General features: G+C 39.0%; 1 pseudogene; it reads right to left on the bottom strand.

Moving 5' to 3' along the window:
* The window catches only part of LOC130595272 (von Willebrand factor D and EGF domain-containing protein-like), a 184,152-nt pseudogene extending 170,119 nt beyond the window's left edge, over window positions 1-14,033 (bottom strand).
* Between the last annotated feature and the right edge of the window lie 5,309 nt (window positions 14,034-19,342).

The raw sequence follows: 19,342 nt of genomic DNA, 5'->3' as shown, positions 1-19,342 counted from the left end.
ATATTTTATTGACTTCACTGTGACCAATTGTGGAAGGAGAGCAATATTTGCATTATAGTGAAGAAAAATGATGTTCAAAATCAAGATGTGTTTTTGAATCAAGTATAAAACTTCAGAAGCCAGAAATTAAACATTTGTATTAGTTATGTCTTTAATATGACTTAATCATTTCAGAATTTAGCAAGCTGTGATAAATCTTTATGCTATAAAAACAAAAAGGAGATTTTCTTGCCTTTTCTCTGTAATGGATGGGAGCCTAGCTGAGAGTTGATTCCCACTCATGACTAAGAGACATAACAAAGTATGGGTTTTGTCAAAGTGTATTCTGTAGAGTATATATGTTCATGTTCATTGTGACTGTGTCAGAAAGAGGCAGGAAATCGTAGGTATGCTACTGTTCTATGACGCTCATACTTGGCCCCACCAGGGGCGCCTTGCCAATGCTCTCGGCATAAACAGTGAGATCATAAGAAATTACACAGACCCACAAGTAAACAATTACAGAGCTAGCATAAAGCCAGTTGTTTCTCTATGGGTATAAAACTAAGACCCTCTTGTAGCCCAATCTGAAAGCTTCACCTGTGGGTGGTGAACTTTCCCAGTTGCCTGAGACTCCTTGCACTGGCTACAGTGGGGCTTCCCAGGTTGAGGTGTGGGCCTGGATGATGATTCATTGGTGACTGGTGATACATTTTTTAGCCTCTGCTCTCTCTATGCATTAATGATTTGATGCATTCCTAATTTTCTTCTGTGCTTTACTTACATATATATATATATGATTTGCTTTATTGTACTTTTTCACTATATATGAAGACATATATACCTGATTCGTGTTAGTGTGTGTATTTGCATTAGTGTGCTTATTTGCTTTAGAGTGCTTGTTTAATAAACTGTGCTTGTTATATAGCTAGTGTTTGGTCACTTTTTGATTACCCTGCCTGTTAGCAGAATATCCTCACATTAGCAATCAAAATATTCAGATAGCACGTACTATCTTTTAAATAGTTTGTTCTGGAAAAAGCAGTGCAAAAATTATGTAAAAAGAATCTGTGACACGTGAGGCTGGTCTCAATGTTGTTGTTTGTTTTTTTTTCAATGAAAATGGCTTTGAAGGCAGCCTGAATGAGCCAAGCTCTGCTCACAGTATGACTGGTCTACTCCCGGTGAAAATCAATGGACAGGACCAACAGCTTTGAATTTAACGCGCTATAACAGGGCTCATAACATGAGATCCCTGTCTAAGAAATTAGAGGCACTCTTCCATTTTATTTGCTAATAAACTCAGTAGTTTGAGCAGGATACTGAGATGTGCAAAAGGACTAAAGGACTGCTAAAAATGTAAAGTCCTACCTTGTTGCTACAATTAGAGAGGAAGCAAGGAATGCTTCCTACCACTCCCCTCTGGAAGAAGAGTGCTTGGGCAGACAAAATGCCCAAGCTCCAACCACTGCCCAGGAAAAGACCAACAGGACTGGGGGAAAGCAGGGTGCTGGGACAGCGATAGATGGCATAACAGCATCAAAACATCTTGCTATAGCTCATCTTACAATTATTAACTCAAGAGGAATGTACTGGGTAGATAAATGTCCCTTATTTGTGTGAGACATACCATACAATTGCAGAAGCAGGGCAGAGCCAGCTGGACACTCGTTCTTTTTAATCCAAACCTTTCCTGTAATGCAGCAGTGTATGCACAGCAAGGAGCACTCTCTCATGAAATTACATGTTCAACAAGCTACGCCTTGCAGTCATATTATATAATGGTTGCACAGGCAGGGAAAGTGACATCTTCCTGATGCACCCTTATGAAATGGGTTTGAAATAAGTTTTGATCTGTATGCCAGGAATCTATGATAATAAAAATGAAATTCCACTTAATGGCTACTTTTCCCCTAGTTTTGCAACCTAATTCTGGTTTGCTTCACTATCTTACTTCACTGAGAGCCCTAAGAGAAGCCGTAACATGATGGGAGATTCTGTGAATATCAAACCAGAGTGTAAAGCAAAAAGGAAAATATGGGAAGATACATGTAAAGCTTCTTGATGGTAATCACATAGTGTTAAGTGGTATGTTAATTCCAAGAGACTAATTTTACGCAATGGCTGTCCTACAAATCCTCTTCTGCTGTTTGGTGCTGTTACTGCCAGATGATATGTTCCTTCTCAGCTTCGCTTGGGTTTCAAATGATCAATCACATGCTGATAAGTTTTCTGGGCCTTTATTTCCCAGTTCCCTGAATTACAGGCTAGTGGCAAAATCACGCTGATAAAACCTTCCAGATGCCTTATCTGTGTTTCAGAAATAAATAACTTGTTGGGTTCACTCTTGAACTCTCTCACAAAATACAGCACTAGGGGCCATGAGAAATAAGCAGAACTTTGTATTTAATCTGGAATGCATGTAAAATTATACAGTGTTTTTCACCTAATCTTTTAGAGGGGATAATTTAGTTTTCAAAAAACAAGACAAATTATTCTTCTATAGACAACAAGTATTTCCTACTAATGAAAATGCCATTATAGAAGGCACATTTAGAAAGAAAAAAAGGCTTGTGTGCAATTTCTTGCTCACATAATTGCATGCTGATACTGAAAAGACACTGTGATGTGAAATTTTACTCCAAGCTAAAATAAGATGCTTTCCCTAACGGTTTAGTAACCTGTGTTAGAATACTAGCTAATACAGCAGTATGAATTTAAATTTTTCAGCTGGGCTTAAACAAAGCAGCAGTGATTCGATTTTGGTAAAAAATCACTGCAATATCTTCAACTTTTTAATTGTAGGAATATAGGTTACACTTTTTTCTGGATTTGCTCCAGCTCTATTTGCAAATCTTAGAAAAAATATTGCATGTGGTGATGAGAAGTTTGTCCAGGGATCATTGAAAGGACAGCCTGCTCAGATAGAAGAATATATTGGTATGTCTGGGGAGAAAAGAACAAAGCATGGGTGGAGTTCAGTGGGTATTCAGGAAGAATTTCTTTTCATTGCTCTTCTGTTCATTTTTAATGCTGACCAAATGCAAAGTTTCCCTGTGAATATACAACCAATGGTCAGTCTGACTTTTACAAAAACTGAGAACAAGTCAAGGAACCTCATTCTGTATTTTTCCAGTGGCTTGTTGCCTGTCACAGGAGAGGCCAGTTGTTCCAGGAGTGTTTGGATATAGTAAGAGCAGAAATTTGCCTGCACTCAGAAAAGCTGCATGGTTAAAACTTCTGGCAGTGCACATTCATGCATATTCTTCCATGCACTGTCTTGTCCTACTTCAGTCTAGGAAAAACTGACATTGTTTTCCCCTGCCTTGATTGTATATATTTTCTGGCTAATGAAAAAGCTCAGGAAATATAACTATTCTTCGTATTGATTTTGCTTTTATATAGTGCCTTTTTCCCAAGTGCCAGAGTGCACTCTTAAAATCAAACTATATAGAACAATAATTTCTATCACAATGGAAAAACATGGCAGCAGCTTAATAGTATGCTTTAGTGCCAGACAACATTTTAGGAAATGAAGGTGGCTTTAAATAACAGGAATAAGCTTATGGTTGTGAAGAAGTTATTAGATATTGTTATGGAGCAGGACCCAGAGCAGCTTTTCTCACCCTCAGCTGCCTGCACTGGAATGTGTATGTGGGAGAAATGTCTCACTAACCCCTTCTTTGAAACCTCTGATATTAGAGAATGGGTTTTCCCAGCCATATGGAATCATAGAATAGTTAGGGTTGGAAAGGACCTTAAGATCATCTAGTTTCAACCCCCCTGCCATGGGCAGGGACACCTCACACTAAACCATCTCACCCAAGGCTTCGTCCAACCTGGTCTTGAACACCACCAGGGATGGAGCATTCACAACCTCCCTGGGCAACCCATTCCAGTGCCTCACCACCCTCACAGTAAAGAACTTCCTCCTTATATCCAATCTAAACTTCCCCTGTTTAAGTTTAAACCCATTACCCCTTGTCCTATCACTACAGTCCCTAATGAATAGTCCATCCCCAGTACCTCTATAGGCCCCCTTCAGATACTGGAAGGCTGCTATGAGGTCTCCACACAGCCTTCTCTTCTCCAGGGTAAACAGCCCCAACTTTCTTAGCCTAAAAATCTAATATCTAAATATCTTATAGGCTGAAATACTATTTAAACTATGAGGGCTCTTAACATGCCAAATTTCAGTTCATGTACAAGTAGTGCAACTGCCCTCAGGCCTTCATGCAGAATTTATTCAAATATATCTCTATTTAGATTTCTGCTCTGTGCCAGTGAGTACCTGCTGTCCAGGCTCCAAGGCCCTCATCAGACCCTCTCAAATTAAGGACTTCTTTCTCTCCAGTAAAATTTTTACTTTTGTAAAGTTCACTTCACTTGTTTTCTTTATGCAAAATATGCCCTCTCTTAAGCATAAAACAATAGGGATACAGGTTACTCAGTGGCTTTATTTTTACTGAAAAGGACCTTTGATTAAAAATAAGGTTGAAAATCAGTGTGTTAGAACATTGCTTCCTAAGCACAAATGAACATAAATCACTCCTTTCTGCACTGTTGAGGACTCCAAACAAGTGTAATTACTAATGTCAAAATTTACTGCCCCTTTTATTTAGCCTGTTCATTCTTCTAAAAAATATATGCTTGGGTTAGAACTGTTCAAGAAGTTAAAGTGTTTATTATTTTAAATGCTGTTAGTGAATTTTTTATGGAAATGTACAAGTTTGGAGAAGACCTGTCCTTTTTTTGGTGCAGGTTTCACCTTAGGAAGGGAGGCATCTGGAGGCTTATGCACTTGGGCATATGGTTTTGTACAAAAAAGCTCCCATGTATTGATGAATTGAATGATCAGTCTATCTACCTGTCTAACTCTATACTGAAATTGCTTTCTTTTTATATTTTTATAAATAGCAAATATATGTTATGCCATAGAATGAATGAACTTGCTGTCCATCACTGTTATTTACACCTGTACAGTAGATGAACACATGGGAGACTGACACTGGGACACTTATTCCAAGATGTATTTAATTACTAATAGAAAGTGAAACAGTTCGAAGAAAAGATCTAAAGATATTCTCTCCAGTATAATCAATAGACTAGTTCTGAGGGCATTTGTCTGTGACAGAAGAGATTGATCAAGCTCCTCTATCCTAAAACACAACATCTTTCGTGTCAGAAGTGATTAACAAAATATCAGGCTATCATTTAGCACTTTGGAGTTTTCCTGGTTCTGTCTCAGTGGGTAAGTAAATTTTTAATTGTTTTCAATTGTTAAAGCAATCAGACAGGAAAAACCTTCCCGTGTGGATCAACAGCAGTTACTCAACCTGAAGTAGGTTATTTTTGGGAATTTGTATAGTCTATAAACTGTTATGCAGATAATCACAGTGCAGAGTTGGGCTATAACAGCAGTGAGCCCCTGAGGGAGTTCAAAGGCAAAATTCCCACTTAATGGATGGATTTGTGTGGTGTATTTTTTGTGACAATCATATTTTTTCTTGAAACGTTTCTGAAGCACTAATTTTAGCAATGATTACATGAACCAGTGATAACAGTGGAGGCCAAAATGATGTTTCCTATGCTTATGTACACGTATGGCCACCTGTGCTACCTTTTACAGGATTGTAATGCTTTAGCGTTATCATCAATTTAGCCCCATTGAAAGCAACATCAGCATTAATGCATGTTAAGGTTGCCAAAGGCATAACTTATCCCCGCGTGCTGACCAGCTGTAAGGTTTTAAATCTGAGAACCTTACAAAAGGGTCTTTCAGAAAGCCTGTGCTTCACTACCAAGGAAGGATTTCTCACCAAACCTGATTTAAAGAAGCCAGAATAAAGTTGTCTGCATTAGAGGTCTTAAAAAACCAAAATCCAATACCGCTGCAAAAACCAGACTTTCAGAGACAGCTTGTTTCCCAGCTAGTGATTGTACATACAAGTACTATTTAGCGTCTCTGCCACCAACCTTTCTGAGTGGTAAAGAAGATCCTTCCAGCACAGTTTTTTGGCCATGTGAATACTTCTGTGCCAGGGTTCATTGGTTGCGGCACAAGGCTGACAAGGCACAGCTCATCATGTCCCCTCGCATCCTGCTGGCACATAGAGGATGCTTGGTATTCTCAGGAGGCAATCTGCAACCTCAGACCTAAGAGAAAAGATGAAATTGCTTTGAAACAGCAGATGGATAGTATTATCAGGAGTGTATTAATAAGAGAAAGTGTCTACACACCTGTGTAGACTATAGGTAATAGCAAACAGAACAAGAGATGTTAGTGGATGACAGACATTATGAAGCAGCAGGAAAACTGTGGCTGATTTTCCTGACTAAGATATCAGTTGAGAAAATATAGAAAGAATAAGCAAAGCAAAGGGGGGTGGTAGTAGATTTATGATTTATGTCAGAGTTATTTGTACTGCAAGGCAGCAATCATGTCAAGAGGAGAAAATAGATATAAAATTCCTCTGGGAGATGTGTAGCTTGTGCTGGGATCATAGTCTACAACTCAAATCCAGCTATCCTGAAGTACATTAGTATCTTTAAGACTAATGTCCTCACAAAAGCATACTCTAGGGACAGGGATTAAGTCAAACTTCAGCCCTCCACATCTGAGCACTGGTGCTCCCATGTGGCACTTGTCTTTGACTGTGATGACTTAAGGATATATCAGATATTCACTCCTATGAGGTGTGTTGCAGTGGGCAGGATTACACTGGCGCTGTGCTAGGAGGTAAGCGCTGGACAGGCACAAGTGAGTCCTGCCTGTTGCTGTTTCAGCATGTGCTGACACACCAGGTAGGACAGGTCATGTTCCAGCACAGGTACCCACACTCAGGGAGTGGAGGTTGAACAAAATGCATCTTTGCTTCAGACTGGGAATGCTATGAGCTACTCCAGCATTCCCAGTGTAATTGTTCACAGTGGTTTACTACGGATTTCTTTTACAGGATCTAATGGTATGATTAGTCCAGGCAAAGGACTGAAAATTGCTTGAAACTAGATGATTTCTATATTCAACAATTATGAGTGAGGCTTTTAAAGGACATTATAGGAGACAAGAAGCCCAAATACTTCAGGAATGTTATGGGGTGTGGGTGGCTGAGTCCCACTGGTGCATACAAGACTTTGTTGGAGAAAAAGACAACTTTCTGGGGTGATTATGGGCTAGCTCAGGGAGTAGGATAGATTTCTTTTACCTTTATTTTTATTCTGCTTTATACATATTCAGAAAACGAAATGTCCACATATTTTAACACTTAAAGAATGAGTTGCAAGTACACTGGGGTAGGAAATAGCCTCCTCTTCATTTACCTTGTATTTCTTGCAAAAGAGAAACAAGGAACTAATTAGATTTCACCCTGTTTATGTCTTTGTTGCTAGCTCTAATCTCAACATCTAATAAAAGAACAGAACAACTGGCTCTGTGAATTTTTATACTTTTCTTTCTCCAGCCCATTAAGAAACGAACAGAGCTGATGATAAGGTAGCCTGAGTGAATCAAATATCTATGCTGTCTTATTGAGGGAGGCTGAGTCACAGTCAACTAATTTTATAGCATACCCATAGCTGATTATAAAGTAAATAATTGGAGAAAAGGGAAAAAGAAAAGTTTTAAAAATAATCTCTGAAAGGTGTTTGTGAATCTGCATGTTCTGGCAGCTGGACCAGTCAACAGATTACATGTGACTAATGCAGTGAGGTTTAATAATGGTAATTCTAAAGAATTTATTAAGTTATGAATAACAAAACAGTAACATAGCTATTAAATAAACTAGTGACTGAGTTTTACTTCCCTCTGTGTTTCATATAGGTCTGGAGAAAATCAATGAGATAAAAAATTTGCATGATAGTCAAACATCAGCAAAAGACAACTTTAAACAGAGATGAGAAGCAAGCAGGTGATAAGACATCCTTCCTGTGAAGGAATTGTCTAGATGAGATCTCAAGTCATTCTCCATATTTACTTTTAAATGAATTATAGAGCTATTAATTCAGGAAATTCTGAGAATCCTTTTGTCTCTGTATCATCTAGATTTCTTTCCATAGACTTTTTCTTTCTGAGACAAATTAAAAATAATCAGCCATTTAAAAAATTAAGAGCAAGTAAGACTGTGAGCCTGAGATGGGGAACGCCTTTTATTAGCATAAGGAGGAGGAAAAGTTGGGGTATCCACCAGTTTATGGAAAGTGCAATAACTACTGAACTGATGAGGCATTATCAAGATACTTCATGAGGGAACATTTACCGAAATTGTCAACACACAAAGCTGTCAAGGGACAGTTGAGTTGTAAAATGCTCCAGCTACCACAGGAGAGGCAGTACATTATTGCGGTATGCAGATAAATTGCTATCGAGCTCATGGAAGCTGCTTTGTGAACAAAATATGGGAATAAGATAAACTTGCTCTCAATTGATGAATTAATATAAAACCAGCAAAATGAGCAGAGCATACTACTACAACCCTTCAACTATATTAGGCAATCAATTTTTTTCTTTCAATATGTAGACTATTCCCTTGCAGCTCCCTGTGGATGCCATGCAGTATGAACACAGCAATCAAAGTAATAGATGTCAGAATAATCAAAATAATATGTGCCAGAAAGAAACAAATGAGTACATATATTCATTAAGTAAATCTAAGAGCTTAACACACCAAACTCTTTCCAGAAAAGCTGTACAAACAACTGCTCGTGCTAACACACGGGTTTACTGGTGTTTCAAAATCAGATGAAAAAATATTCTTCAAACTAATCCACTTTTTTCAGATTTATAGAATCATAGAATGATTTGGGCTGGAAAGGACCTTAAGATCACCAAGTTCCAACCCCCCTGCCATGGGCAGGGATGCCTCTCCCTAGACCAAGCCCAAGGCTCTGTCCAACCTGGCCCTGAACACTGCCAGGGATGGAGCGCTCACCACTTTTCTGGGTAGCCCGTTCCAGTGCCTCACCATCCTCACAGTAAAGAACTTCCTCTTTATATCCAATCTAAACTTTCCCTGTTTAAGTTTAAACCCATTACCCCTTATCCTATCACTACAGTCCCTAATGAATAGTCCATCCCCAGTATCCCTATAGGCCCTCTCCAGATACTGGAAGGCTGCTATGAGGTCTCCACGCAGCCTTCTCTTCTCCAGGCTGAACAGCCCCAACTTTCTCAGCCTGTCTTCATACAGGAGCTGTTCCAGCCCCTTGATCATCCTCGAGGCACTCCTCTGGTCTTGTCCCAGCAGCATTTCTACTGAGGTCAAAACACATAGTGTAGATGCCACAATGAAATTAATAAATGTCATAACTGAAGGTAAAATACATTACTTTGAAGAAAACTTAAAAATCATGAAATGAGCAGTATATCCTGCCAACCAAGCATTAAAGACAATATCCATTCTTGTAGTGGATTGGGCATCAGCAACGTACAACGCTAAACCTCCATCTGTGAGAGGACAAGAAGATTGCCTCATCCAGGAAGAAAGTAGTCAAAAAGTCAGAACAAACCTGCAACCGTCCAAGGAAACAGATTTGTAGATAAAATCAGACAAACCAATAATCTGGCTGCCTTGAGAAATTTTCCCAACTTTTCAAAGAGGTACAGTATAAATCAGTGAAAACTTAACAAAATGGTACTTCTCACAGTATTCTCAGCCTTTTGAAGCACCAAGTGTATGTCACAAAAAAAAAAAAAAAGAGGGGGGGCGGGGGGAATATATTGTCATGAAAGAGCCATTTCCAAAGCCACAAACATTTTATTAGGGTACAGAAGTGGTCTAGGAAGAAGTAGCTAACAGAAACAAAATTCTGTCCTTAGTGAGGTTAGTGCAGGATAGACTTTTCCTTCTTCTCTTCACCTACATTTTTATGTTAAAGAAGGTGTAACATTTTGGAAGTGAATGGATCCTTACCTGATTGAAACCAAAGTGTGAGATTTCAAGTATTGCTCAACTAAAATACAAGTAGTCTAAATCCCACCAGCAATACCTTGTATCCACGTGTGTCTGTGTGTGTATTCATTTGACTTCAGAGTTTACAGGGAAGATGGAGAAAGATTCAGCATTTTTATTACACTCCTATTTACTATATTGGCTTTTGTTCCAGTTATGAGTTACTGGGTCTGGATTGTGAGCCATGAGGTCTCGGTACAGATCTCAGCTCCATCAAAACATTTTCTGCATGACCTTGAGCCACTTCACGTCTCCGTCCCATCAGTAAAACAGAATGATGATGCTTCCTCTCTTCAGCAATTTGTCTTGTCAATTTAGGAGCAAACACTGACTTGTGTTGACTACTTGCAGCTCCTATCGATTGCAAAGGAGGTTAGATGTATAGAATACTTCTTCGGATTTGGCATTTGGAGACAAAATAACTTTGAAGAACTGGACCTTTAAAGCAAATATTTTGGCCATGAATATCCTTTATATACTGTTATGAACAGCGTCTAAGAAAAGGATCCTCAATTTTAGTACAGCACAGAGTAATAAATAGCTGTTGAGAAGTTTAAAAAGGACAACAGTGTACACACTGGGCAGGTCATTGGAAATAGGCAGATCCTTGAGAGATACAGTAGAAAGGCAGCTCTCTCACGCCAAACACATTTTGTAAGCTGTATAACTTTGAAAAAAAAATTAATTTTCATCAGAAGATTTAAAGGCAAATGCTAAAATTATTTCCCTACTAAACTTCAAAGTCCAAAAATCCAGTACTGACATACTGATACTGCTCAGGAAAGTCACAAACGTACCCAGTTCTCTCACCTGCAGGCTGCAACAGCTGCCCACTTCTGCCTTAGTTATGAAAGAACTATCATTGCAGTTCATAATCCTGTTGTCTTTAAGATAAAAAGGAGTGGAACAAAAAAGTTATCAGAAACTGTAGAAATAACTGTACAACCCTGCTATTAGCTTTGCTTTGACAGCACAAAATCAGATGAAATCAGACTTCACTTGTTATTCAAACAATACAAACTGGTTTAATTCCAGACAATGGGGCCAATGGAGTTACTTGATTTTGACAAAAATGTAAATAAGCAGGAAATAAAATATTAACCTGTAAACAGCTTTTGATAATTAAAGACAATATTGGGAGAGAAACATGTTGTAAAAGTTGCGCCTCTCCCTTTGGGAACTGTTACTGCTTACTTGCCATAGCCAGGGAGTGTTGGTTTTACTTCCATAGGAAAGCATTCAGCATGGTACTGTTTGTTTGCACACTGCTATAAACACCTGTTGTGCTTTCCACAGAACAAAGATGGGGAGACAGCATAAACCCAGTGTGATTTCTAAAGACACAGGAATCTCTGTGACCCAGCCCAAGCCCAAGAGTCTGATCCCTGCAAGCTGTTTCCAGACCAGATGCCCTGGAGCTTCACCCTGTGGGCATTTGCACACCTCCTGTGCTTGTGGACCCAGAGGGTGACAGGTGTCCTGGGGTGCCAGGGGGTTCCTGGGGACATGAGTGTCATGTCTGAGGTCTGACAAAGGGAGAGCTTGTTGTCAGTTGTAGAGACATGAAGCAGGGAAGTGGGAAAGGTCCTCAATTAGTCTTTTTGAAATACTCATGGGGAAATGTTTTCTCAGCTCCAGCAGATTTTTGCTTAAGGCATGGACATTCTAAGGCATTCAGATTTTTCAGCAGAAGATCCAATTGAGATCATGGGTTGCTTGTGGGTAGCACAAGCAGACAAAAGAGAATACATAGTGAAAGGAAAACCAGGATTTATAAAATTGCAAGATACATTGAATAATTTTTGCCATGCTAGACTATTCTCATTTACTTTTTAAAATCAAATTAGACCATTTGGATTGTTTGAGAATGAACTGTCTTTTCCTGCTGGCTGTAGGCACCTAGTCTTCCCCTCACACCATCTTCTCCACCTCAGGATATGCTCAAATTTTTTATGTGTTTCAGATCTGAGGAAAATCCAGTGGAGTGAATGTGCTAACAATTAATTATATCTCATTTTACTATATATGTAACACCTTGCAGTGACGCTCCAGTGGATTTCAGGAGCCCCAAGGGAGGCTGGTGCCTTTGCAGGAAGCTCATATCCCAGTGAAAAGGTTTTTCAATTGTATGCAGTGAAAAGGCTCCAGAGGAGATTGGGAGCAATTCCATCTTGAAGGTGATGTTTCAAGCAACTATCTTTTTTTAAGATAAATACTTTTGTCTAAAATGCCTCTGTAAAAAACTATTGTCTTTTTCTTTTGATTGACTCGTTTACAGAAATTCTTCTGAGAAAAGTCTGACAAGCTCTGTGTTGTTTCAGCCCTCCCACATCTATGATTCACTGAGCTGCTTTTGTCCCTGATGCTTTACTTTATCTTCTACGAGACAGCAGCTACAGACATTACTGGTAACACTTTCATGTTTCTTAGTCACAGGAAATAATGTAAAACCCCCAAATAATGAGAATACCCTCTGTCATTGGGAGCTTCATTCCCTAAAACAAGACTGCAGAAGATTATAAACTTCTTCCTTGGTCTTTAAAGGATTTTCTCATCTTCTCCTTCTTAATAAGGCATCTGCAAAAAAGCTGTTTGGCCAGGCATTCGTTATTCATGGTTAAATTCTTATGGGATTAGTAGGTTTGTTAAGAGTACAGAAGTAAACAGCATATGGCTCTGTTCATAACTTTATAATGTCACAACACAATCTGTCAGAATTTAAGCGGTTTCATTTACTTCAAGTTCACATTATAAAAAAAAAAAACCACAAAAAATCCCAAACAAAACCCCAGCCTTATGAATCCTTTTGCATCACCTAAGAGACAGCAAGCTATTTCTTAATTCTTGTTCTGTGTTCCCATCTTAATAAGAATGTCTATGCATAGTACACTCAGGAACAAAAATACAGTGGAAAATACAGTTACTTAGCTACTAGGAGCTAAAAGGTCATTTCCCCTTGATGAAAAGCTTGTTCTATCAGATAAGTAGCTGCTACACTCCCTAAAACTGGCAACCCTTCAAAGGGTTTCGGAAATTAAAGGTATTGTTTGAGGATAAAGGCGATAGGTCATTTGCTTTGTGTTTAGTTCTGCAAAACCTCCTAGGTGACCCTTTGATATTGAAGTGAAGAGCTTTTTAAATTGTTTTATCTTCATAGAGCTAACGAGTGCTGGCTTACAACCACTTTTAAGACTCTAAGAAACTCCACTGGAATTAAATTTTGTAAAATATTGCAATGTATTGCCATTAAAGGGGGAGTGCCTCCACAGAGTTTGCCAGAGCTGTATCCATAATCACTCACAGCACTATTCACTGGTCCCACCGTTTTTCTCATGTTTTCTTTTTTTGTTATTTATTAAGTCTGGTTTTACTAGTTGAATAATGTCTACTATTTTACCAGTTTACTAATGATTTTCGATGTATTCCTGCAGTAGATTAATAAAGCTGTATAAACAGGCTACATATGTAAAATTTATGTCCTCTTTGAACTCTATGCTAGACTAAAATAAGCCTTATATTTAATGTGTACAGTAGTAGAAAAATTATTCATGAACTTTTTATTGCCAGAGACTGTATAGCTGTGTATTATTGTATGTGTAATTAACTAATCTATAATATCGCTGTGATATACCATGCATATACTTATTTCCCTAGAGGAATAGATTCTTAAAGTTTTTTCTGCTTTTATGCTTCATTTTGTATATCCCATTTTGGGGAAAATGTTATGAGTAATTTCTTTATTAAAAAAAAAAAAAAAGGAAAAAAATCCACTAATGGACAATAATCACTGTGTGCTGTAAGCCTGCTTGGTTATCACTGTGACCTTCTTCATTACCTTAGCTGTTTATTTTAACATTACTTCCATTCTGTATTGGAGATATTTTCTAATAATAGCCCTCTATCCCTCTAACCCACATTCAGAAGTTAATGTAAACAAGATCATCTCGGTTTAAAATACACATGAACTCTATCTCCCAAATAACTATCAGATAATTAAAAAGTACAAAAACCTTACCTAATGGAGCTGACTCACTGCTAATGGCCAACAACGAAATCCAACCGGGGTAAGCAACAAGTTGGAGATGCTGATGGGAAGGGTTGCTGCATAGTGTCCAGGATAGGTTTTGTCCATGTATCTGGTGTTGCTTAGAAGTTAACTTTTGAAGTACTAAACTTTGCAGGAAAAGCCATCAGCCTGACTGCTTTTTTTTTTTTTTTTTCCCTTTCTTTTCAATACACTTTCTTGGAGGGGGGTTAATGTGTCCTGAATCCCACAATTCCAAGACGGAAGTCCTCCAGCTATACACAAACCACATTAGTCCGCCGTCGTCGTTCCCCCGCCCCAAGTGCCCCATCGCCCAAACAGATAGAGAGCATGTGTCTTTGCAGCTGCTCTGGCCGCAGCTGCTCTGATTCACACACCAGTAACACACCCGCGTGCACACGCAGAGGATATCATGTACCCTCAGTGTAGGTGGTTGGAAAAAGTCTGAGAGAAATTAGGCTGCTAAACCAGGCATGCCTGCTCATGGGGATTTTAAAGCAGTCAACCCTGACTTCAGAATATTGCACTCATATCTGCCATGTACATGAGAGGGGTTTAAAAAATGCTAAAATATAAGCTTGCAAATTGTTTTTTACATCAGATTTCTGGAGGTTACACGCATGCAAAATTGATACAGAAGTGGTCTGTGCAGTGGAAACAGGCCTGATGGTTTGTATTTTGGGTTGCTGCCTGGTGTTTCAGAGAACAGTCCTTAGCTGCTGGAATAAAGTGCAGCAGCATTTGCTCTGCCAACCCACTCTGAAAATGAGATGTATGTTTCAGAAGGTCAGCTCACCAGCAATAGTAACATAAATAGAAAACAGAAGGTAGCAGCAGTGAAAGAATTCAATCACTCACGTTGCTCAAACACATTTTTCTAATGTTTAGTCTCTTTGGGAAATGCACTGTTGCTACCACGTGGGTCCTTTGTGCTACTTGTAGTAGGTGTGAACATTGTTTATTGTCTGACAATGCATATTGCCAGTTTAATGCACAATATGAAGAATTTGCTATTAAATCATATGCTATAGTCTGATATTCATGGCATTTTATTTGGAAATTATTGTATCCCCACTGACTGTTCAGTGTTTTCCATAGCTGCCAGCACTTCTTTTCTTCAACTTGTCAAGTTTGATTATTTTGTGTTTGCTTGTTTAAGTGAGGATATTGTGAATTATCTGATAACAGTGTAATACACAAGGCTGTAAACATTCCATGCAAATCACTGTGAGGAATATTTCATCTCAAATCATAAACAAAGCCATTAAAAATATTTTGCAGTACAGCCAAGGAGTTTCAAATGTTCATTTGGCATAACTACATCCCTTGAAGAGTTATACCACTAGATTCCTTGAGGGACACGTAGGTTACTTAAGAAGAAACTTCTAAAACTTTTTCCTTGATTTTGATTTTGGATTTCGATGTTGTAAAATCACTTTTAGTAGTCTCATTGGATTAGCTGTTTCACAGGCCTGACTTGTAGCCCTTTGAGATTCTCTGGGAGTCTTTCCATTGATTTTATTGATGTTTAGATTATATTCTTTCAAAATCATTAAGACTCCAAGCCCAGTATTTCTGATATATTTTTTTCCTAAGAGATCTCCATCCATTTCTTGAGTACAAATGTATGACAAATGACAAAAATCCAGTTTATTTTAAACAGGTCACAATTTCTACCTTTACATGGCTTTCTCAGTTAATGTTTGAATTTATTTGTGGCAGTATCTACACACTGATAGGGGCCTAGTCTTCTTTGACTCTTAAGTTTTAGCCTAAAAGGCATAGCTTTAATGTTTAACGTAGAGACTGAAATCCGCTGTAGCTTGAGATTTATCCTCACCAAAATATTGGCAACCAAAGCAAATATATAACATAGCAAGAGAACTTTCCACAAACAATCCAGCTTTGTTGGTCTTTTGGATACTGAATGAGTAAGTAACCAGGCAAAAAAAAAGTAAGTGGAAGGTGTTTAGGGCAACAGGAGAATAGGGACAATTTTGTAGATTTGCTTATCCCCTTACCTATTGCCTCTCTAAGCAGGTTGTAATGGGGGGAAGCTTTTGAAGGTGGTTACTGCTGGTAAAGATAAAAGGAAGCTTCCTATCAACTCAGCCAAAGAGTTTCCCTGTGTTGGTTATGGCTCCCTTCATACTGGGAGGACAAACAGCTCCAGGTCAGACAACGAGGTGCAAATATTCCCTATTTCCCCATATTCTCCCAGCCTAAGGCAAGACCTTGCTGATGTCAGAAAAACAGTGAACAATACCTTCTCCCTCCAAGCATTAATCTAAAAAAATCATGGGAAATTAAACCCATGTAGAACCTGCCTAAAAATGCTGGAAAATACTCTCACAGTTTTCACACCATTAACCTTAGTATAAGGAGAACCTGAAACTCCCCCAGAATTTGGTGTAGTCAAGTGTGGCTAGTGAACACTTTAAACAATTAGCTTCACTGTACAAAAAGACAACACAACACTGAAGGCCTGGCACCAGTCCATCTTGTATTAATTTTCAATGGTAGGGATGGATATATGGTGGGTCAAAATAAGTCAAAACGCAACAGTTGGAAGTTGGCCGCAGCATTTCAGACTTGGCCAAAAATTGTCTGATGGATATGCATGTTAGGTATTCAGAGCTCTTCACTTTATGAGAAACAGTGTTTGCCTGAAATATCCTACTTGGCAAATTGGTGCTGCAATACTGGTGGTGGGCTGGAGAAGCTGTGCTGACTCAGGGCAGAGAGGAATGGGCAGCCCAGGGGGAAATAAGCAGTTGTAGGAGGGCTGTGAGAAGAGTATCAAGAACAACAATCTTTGCTTTTTACTTCAGATGCAGACCCAAACCTCAGGATGGGACTTTATGATAACACGATGATGAAAATGCAAATACCTCGAAGGCCTCCAAAGACTTGACTTCCTGACACTTTGTTCCAAGCCTGTTCAGGCTTCTGAGTCAGTGTAGGAGGTTTAATTGTTGCATGCAGAAGTCCTGGGATATAGTGACTTTTTGAGGGATGAATCCATTACTCAGGTATCTTCTGAAGGTAATGTGGAAGTGTTCATCTACTTCGATGTCCCCAGGAAGGAGAAAGGTATACCCTGTTCCTCTTCTTTCCTTTTGCACTTGAGCCAGCAAGAAGTTGTACAATCCTTTTAAGCTCTGACACACTCATTAGAAACTGATCTAAAAATGACAGTCCAGGTTTATTTCCTTCTGCTTCCTCTGAGAAATACTCTTGCTATGAGGTTGTCCCTTGGAGTGGCTTTCTAAATAGGGAAGAGATTTACTATTCACAGGCGACATGGAGAGCATGACCCTGCCTGTACACACATTTTCCTAGTAGTAGAGAGTCCTTCAGAGGGAAAAGATGTCTTCACTAAATAGTATAAAATTTTATGAGTCTGAGTTTATACATTTATATGTGCCCAAACCCTCCTCTGTGCTTTTTGCCTCTTGTTTTGTCTGATCAAAAATAACTTGCGAAGTCCAGTGACAAGGAGTAAACGTGCTGTGCTCCCAGGGCAGTCCCTTCTCTGCTGATATGAGTAGCTGTGTCCACATCTAGCAATACTTTCTGCAGATTCAAGAAGGTGGGAAGGTTGGTATAATGGATTTTAGCTTAGTCCCAGGCATCTCACACAAAATTTCTCTTAAAAGGCTTGAGAAGGAGTTCAGACATGGGATTCTTTCTCTCTGCTGTTGGCTTTTATTTTTTTTTAGTCATCTCTGTCCACATATTTTACAGACATGCCAAACACATTACTGTAATCAAAGTGTGTTTATATTCATACACCTTGTTAGCCCAAACAACTACTCTATTTTACAACTCTCATTTCAAGACTACTCAGCTGAGTGATGTTAAATGGGAAGAACTTCATCTCAGTTTATGCCTAGTTTGGGGAAATAAAGAGTAGTCACACGGTTATTAGAATTTGTTTTTTCCTCTGTTTTGTGTTCTGGTGTACAGAATACAGCATTTGTGTTTCTTCATAAAATAATATGAGAAATACACATGCCTGCAGGGATATGAACTTATTGGCATCATGGAGACAAGGTGGGATGGCTCCTGTGACTGGAGTGATGGAATGGAAGGATACATGCTCTTCAGGAAGTACAGGCAGGGAAGACAAGGAGAGGCTGTGTCTCTCTATGTCAGTGACCATCTGGAGTGCATGGAGCTTTACCTGGGGGTGGATGAGGAACTGACTGAGAGCTTATGGGTCTACTACAGTGTCACCTGTCCCTGCTCTCCCTTTAATCCTGACTCATTCCTTATACGAAAGCATAGTCACCCCAGCTGTGGGAGAATGGAGAGTGATTTTTACATCCAGTCATTCAGTGTGTTTATTTTTCAGGTTTTAATTCCTCTGTGGGAGAACTCTGATGGTTTTCAGTGTATCAGCTCTCATTAGCCAGTGAACCTAATAATGGGCATTCAGACTCTGCAGAGATTTAGTGAAGAAACCTATTCATTATCTCCAGGTTTTTTAAGGGTATACAGAACATGAGTGCTTTGCTCTGAGACAGTCTTAGTGAACTTACTAGTGAAATTAGATCAGTTCCTTGTAATTATGCTGTCCTTGGTATGGCTCAAAGTTGGATGTGACCCCTGACCTGATGTGGTGCACCCATAGCTCTGGGTGAGCAGGGGAATGAATGTCTGTTTTGTTCTCCTGACTGTTTTGCAATGTGTGTTGCTCTGCCCATCTGAACTTTAGCTGTGTGCAGTGTGCCTTACTAAATTTGCAGCATGCACCATCCATGGTATTTTCAGGTGGTAACCTCTGCCAAGGTAGGTGAGCTATACGTGAGCCAAGCACCCTGAGAGACTCATGTGTGCTGGTGCATGGTCATGACTGACATGTGCATTCTTCATACAAGTTCCTTTCTTTGTTGGAAAACAGCAAACTATTGCAGAGATGTCACTATAAATCACATCTGTAATTCACTTCTTCTCCAGGGTGCCCCAAGACATGTTTAAGAGAATGGTTGTCATTGCTCAGCAGCTCAAACCCAAAAATTACTTTTCTATGTGAAGAGAGTGACAATTAGCAAACAGTAATAAAAAGATGACACCTATGTCCAAACAGTGTATACTGGAACTGGCTGGAGATTTCTCATCAGAATCCATTTTTAGAAAAGCATATGTTTTCCATAAAATCAGTAGGAAGGAGATAAATTTTTTAGAAATCTTTTTTGTCCTTAGATCCTTTAATATTTTGCGAGGTGCCTTGGTGCCTGAATCAGTCATGGTCCCGTGTTCCACAAGAAACTGCTTCAGCTTCTGTGAACATAATCTATTGTACAACCTGGGTAAAATGGATTACTTGATTTTAAAAAAGCCCTGCATTTTGATTGTTCTACTGCAA

The sequence above is a fragment of the Pezoporus wallicus genome, unplaced genomic scaffold (assembly GCF_028554395.1).
Source record: "Pezoporus wallicus isolate ANWC-B61680 ecotype Strahan unplaced genomic scaffold, APGP_CSIRO_Pwel_v1 contig_865, whole genome shotgun sequence".
In the NCBI taxonomy this organism is placed as follows: Eukaryota; Metazoa; Chordata; class Aves; order Psittaciformes; family Psittacidae; genus Pezoporus; species Pezoporus wallicus.
Note: the sequence above shows the minus strand (reverse complement) of the source record. Positions and strands in the feature narration are given on the sequence as shown.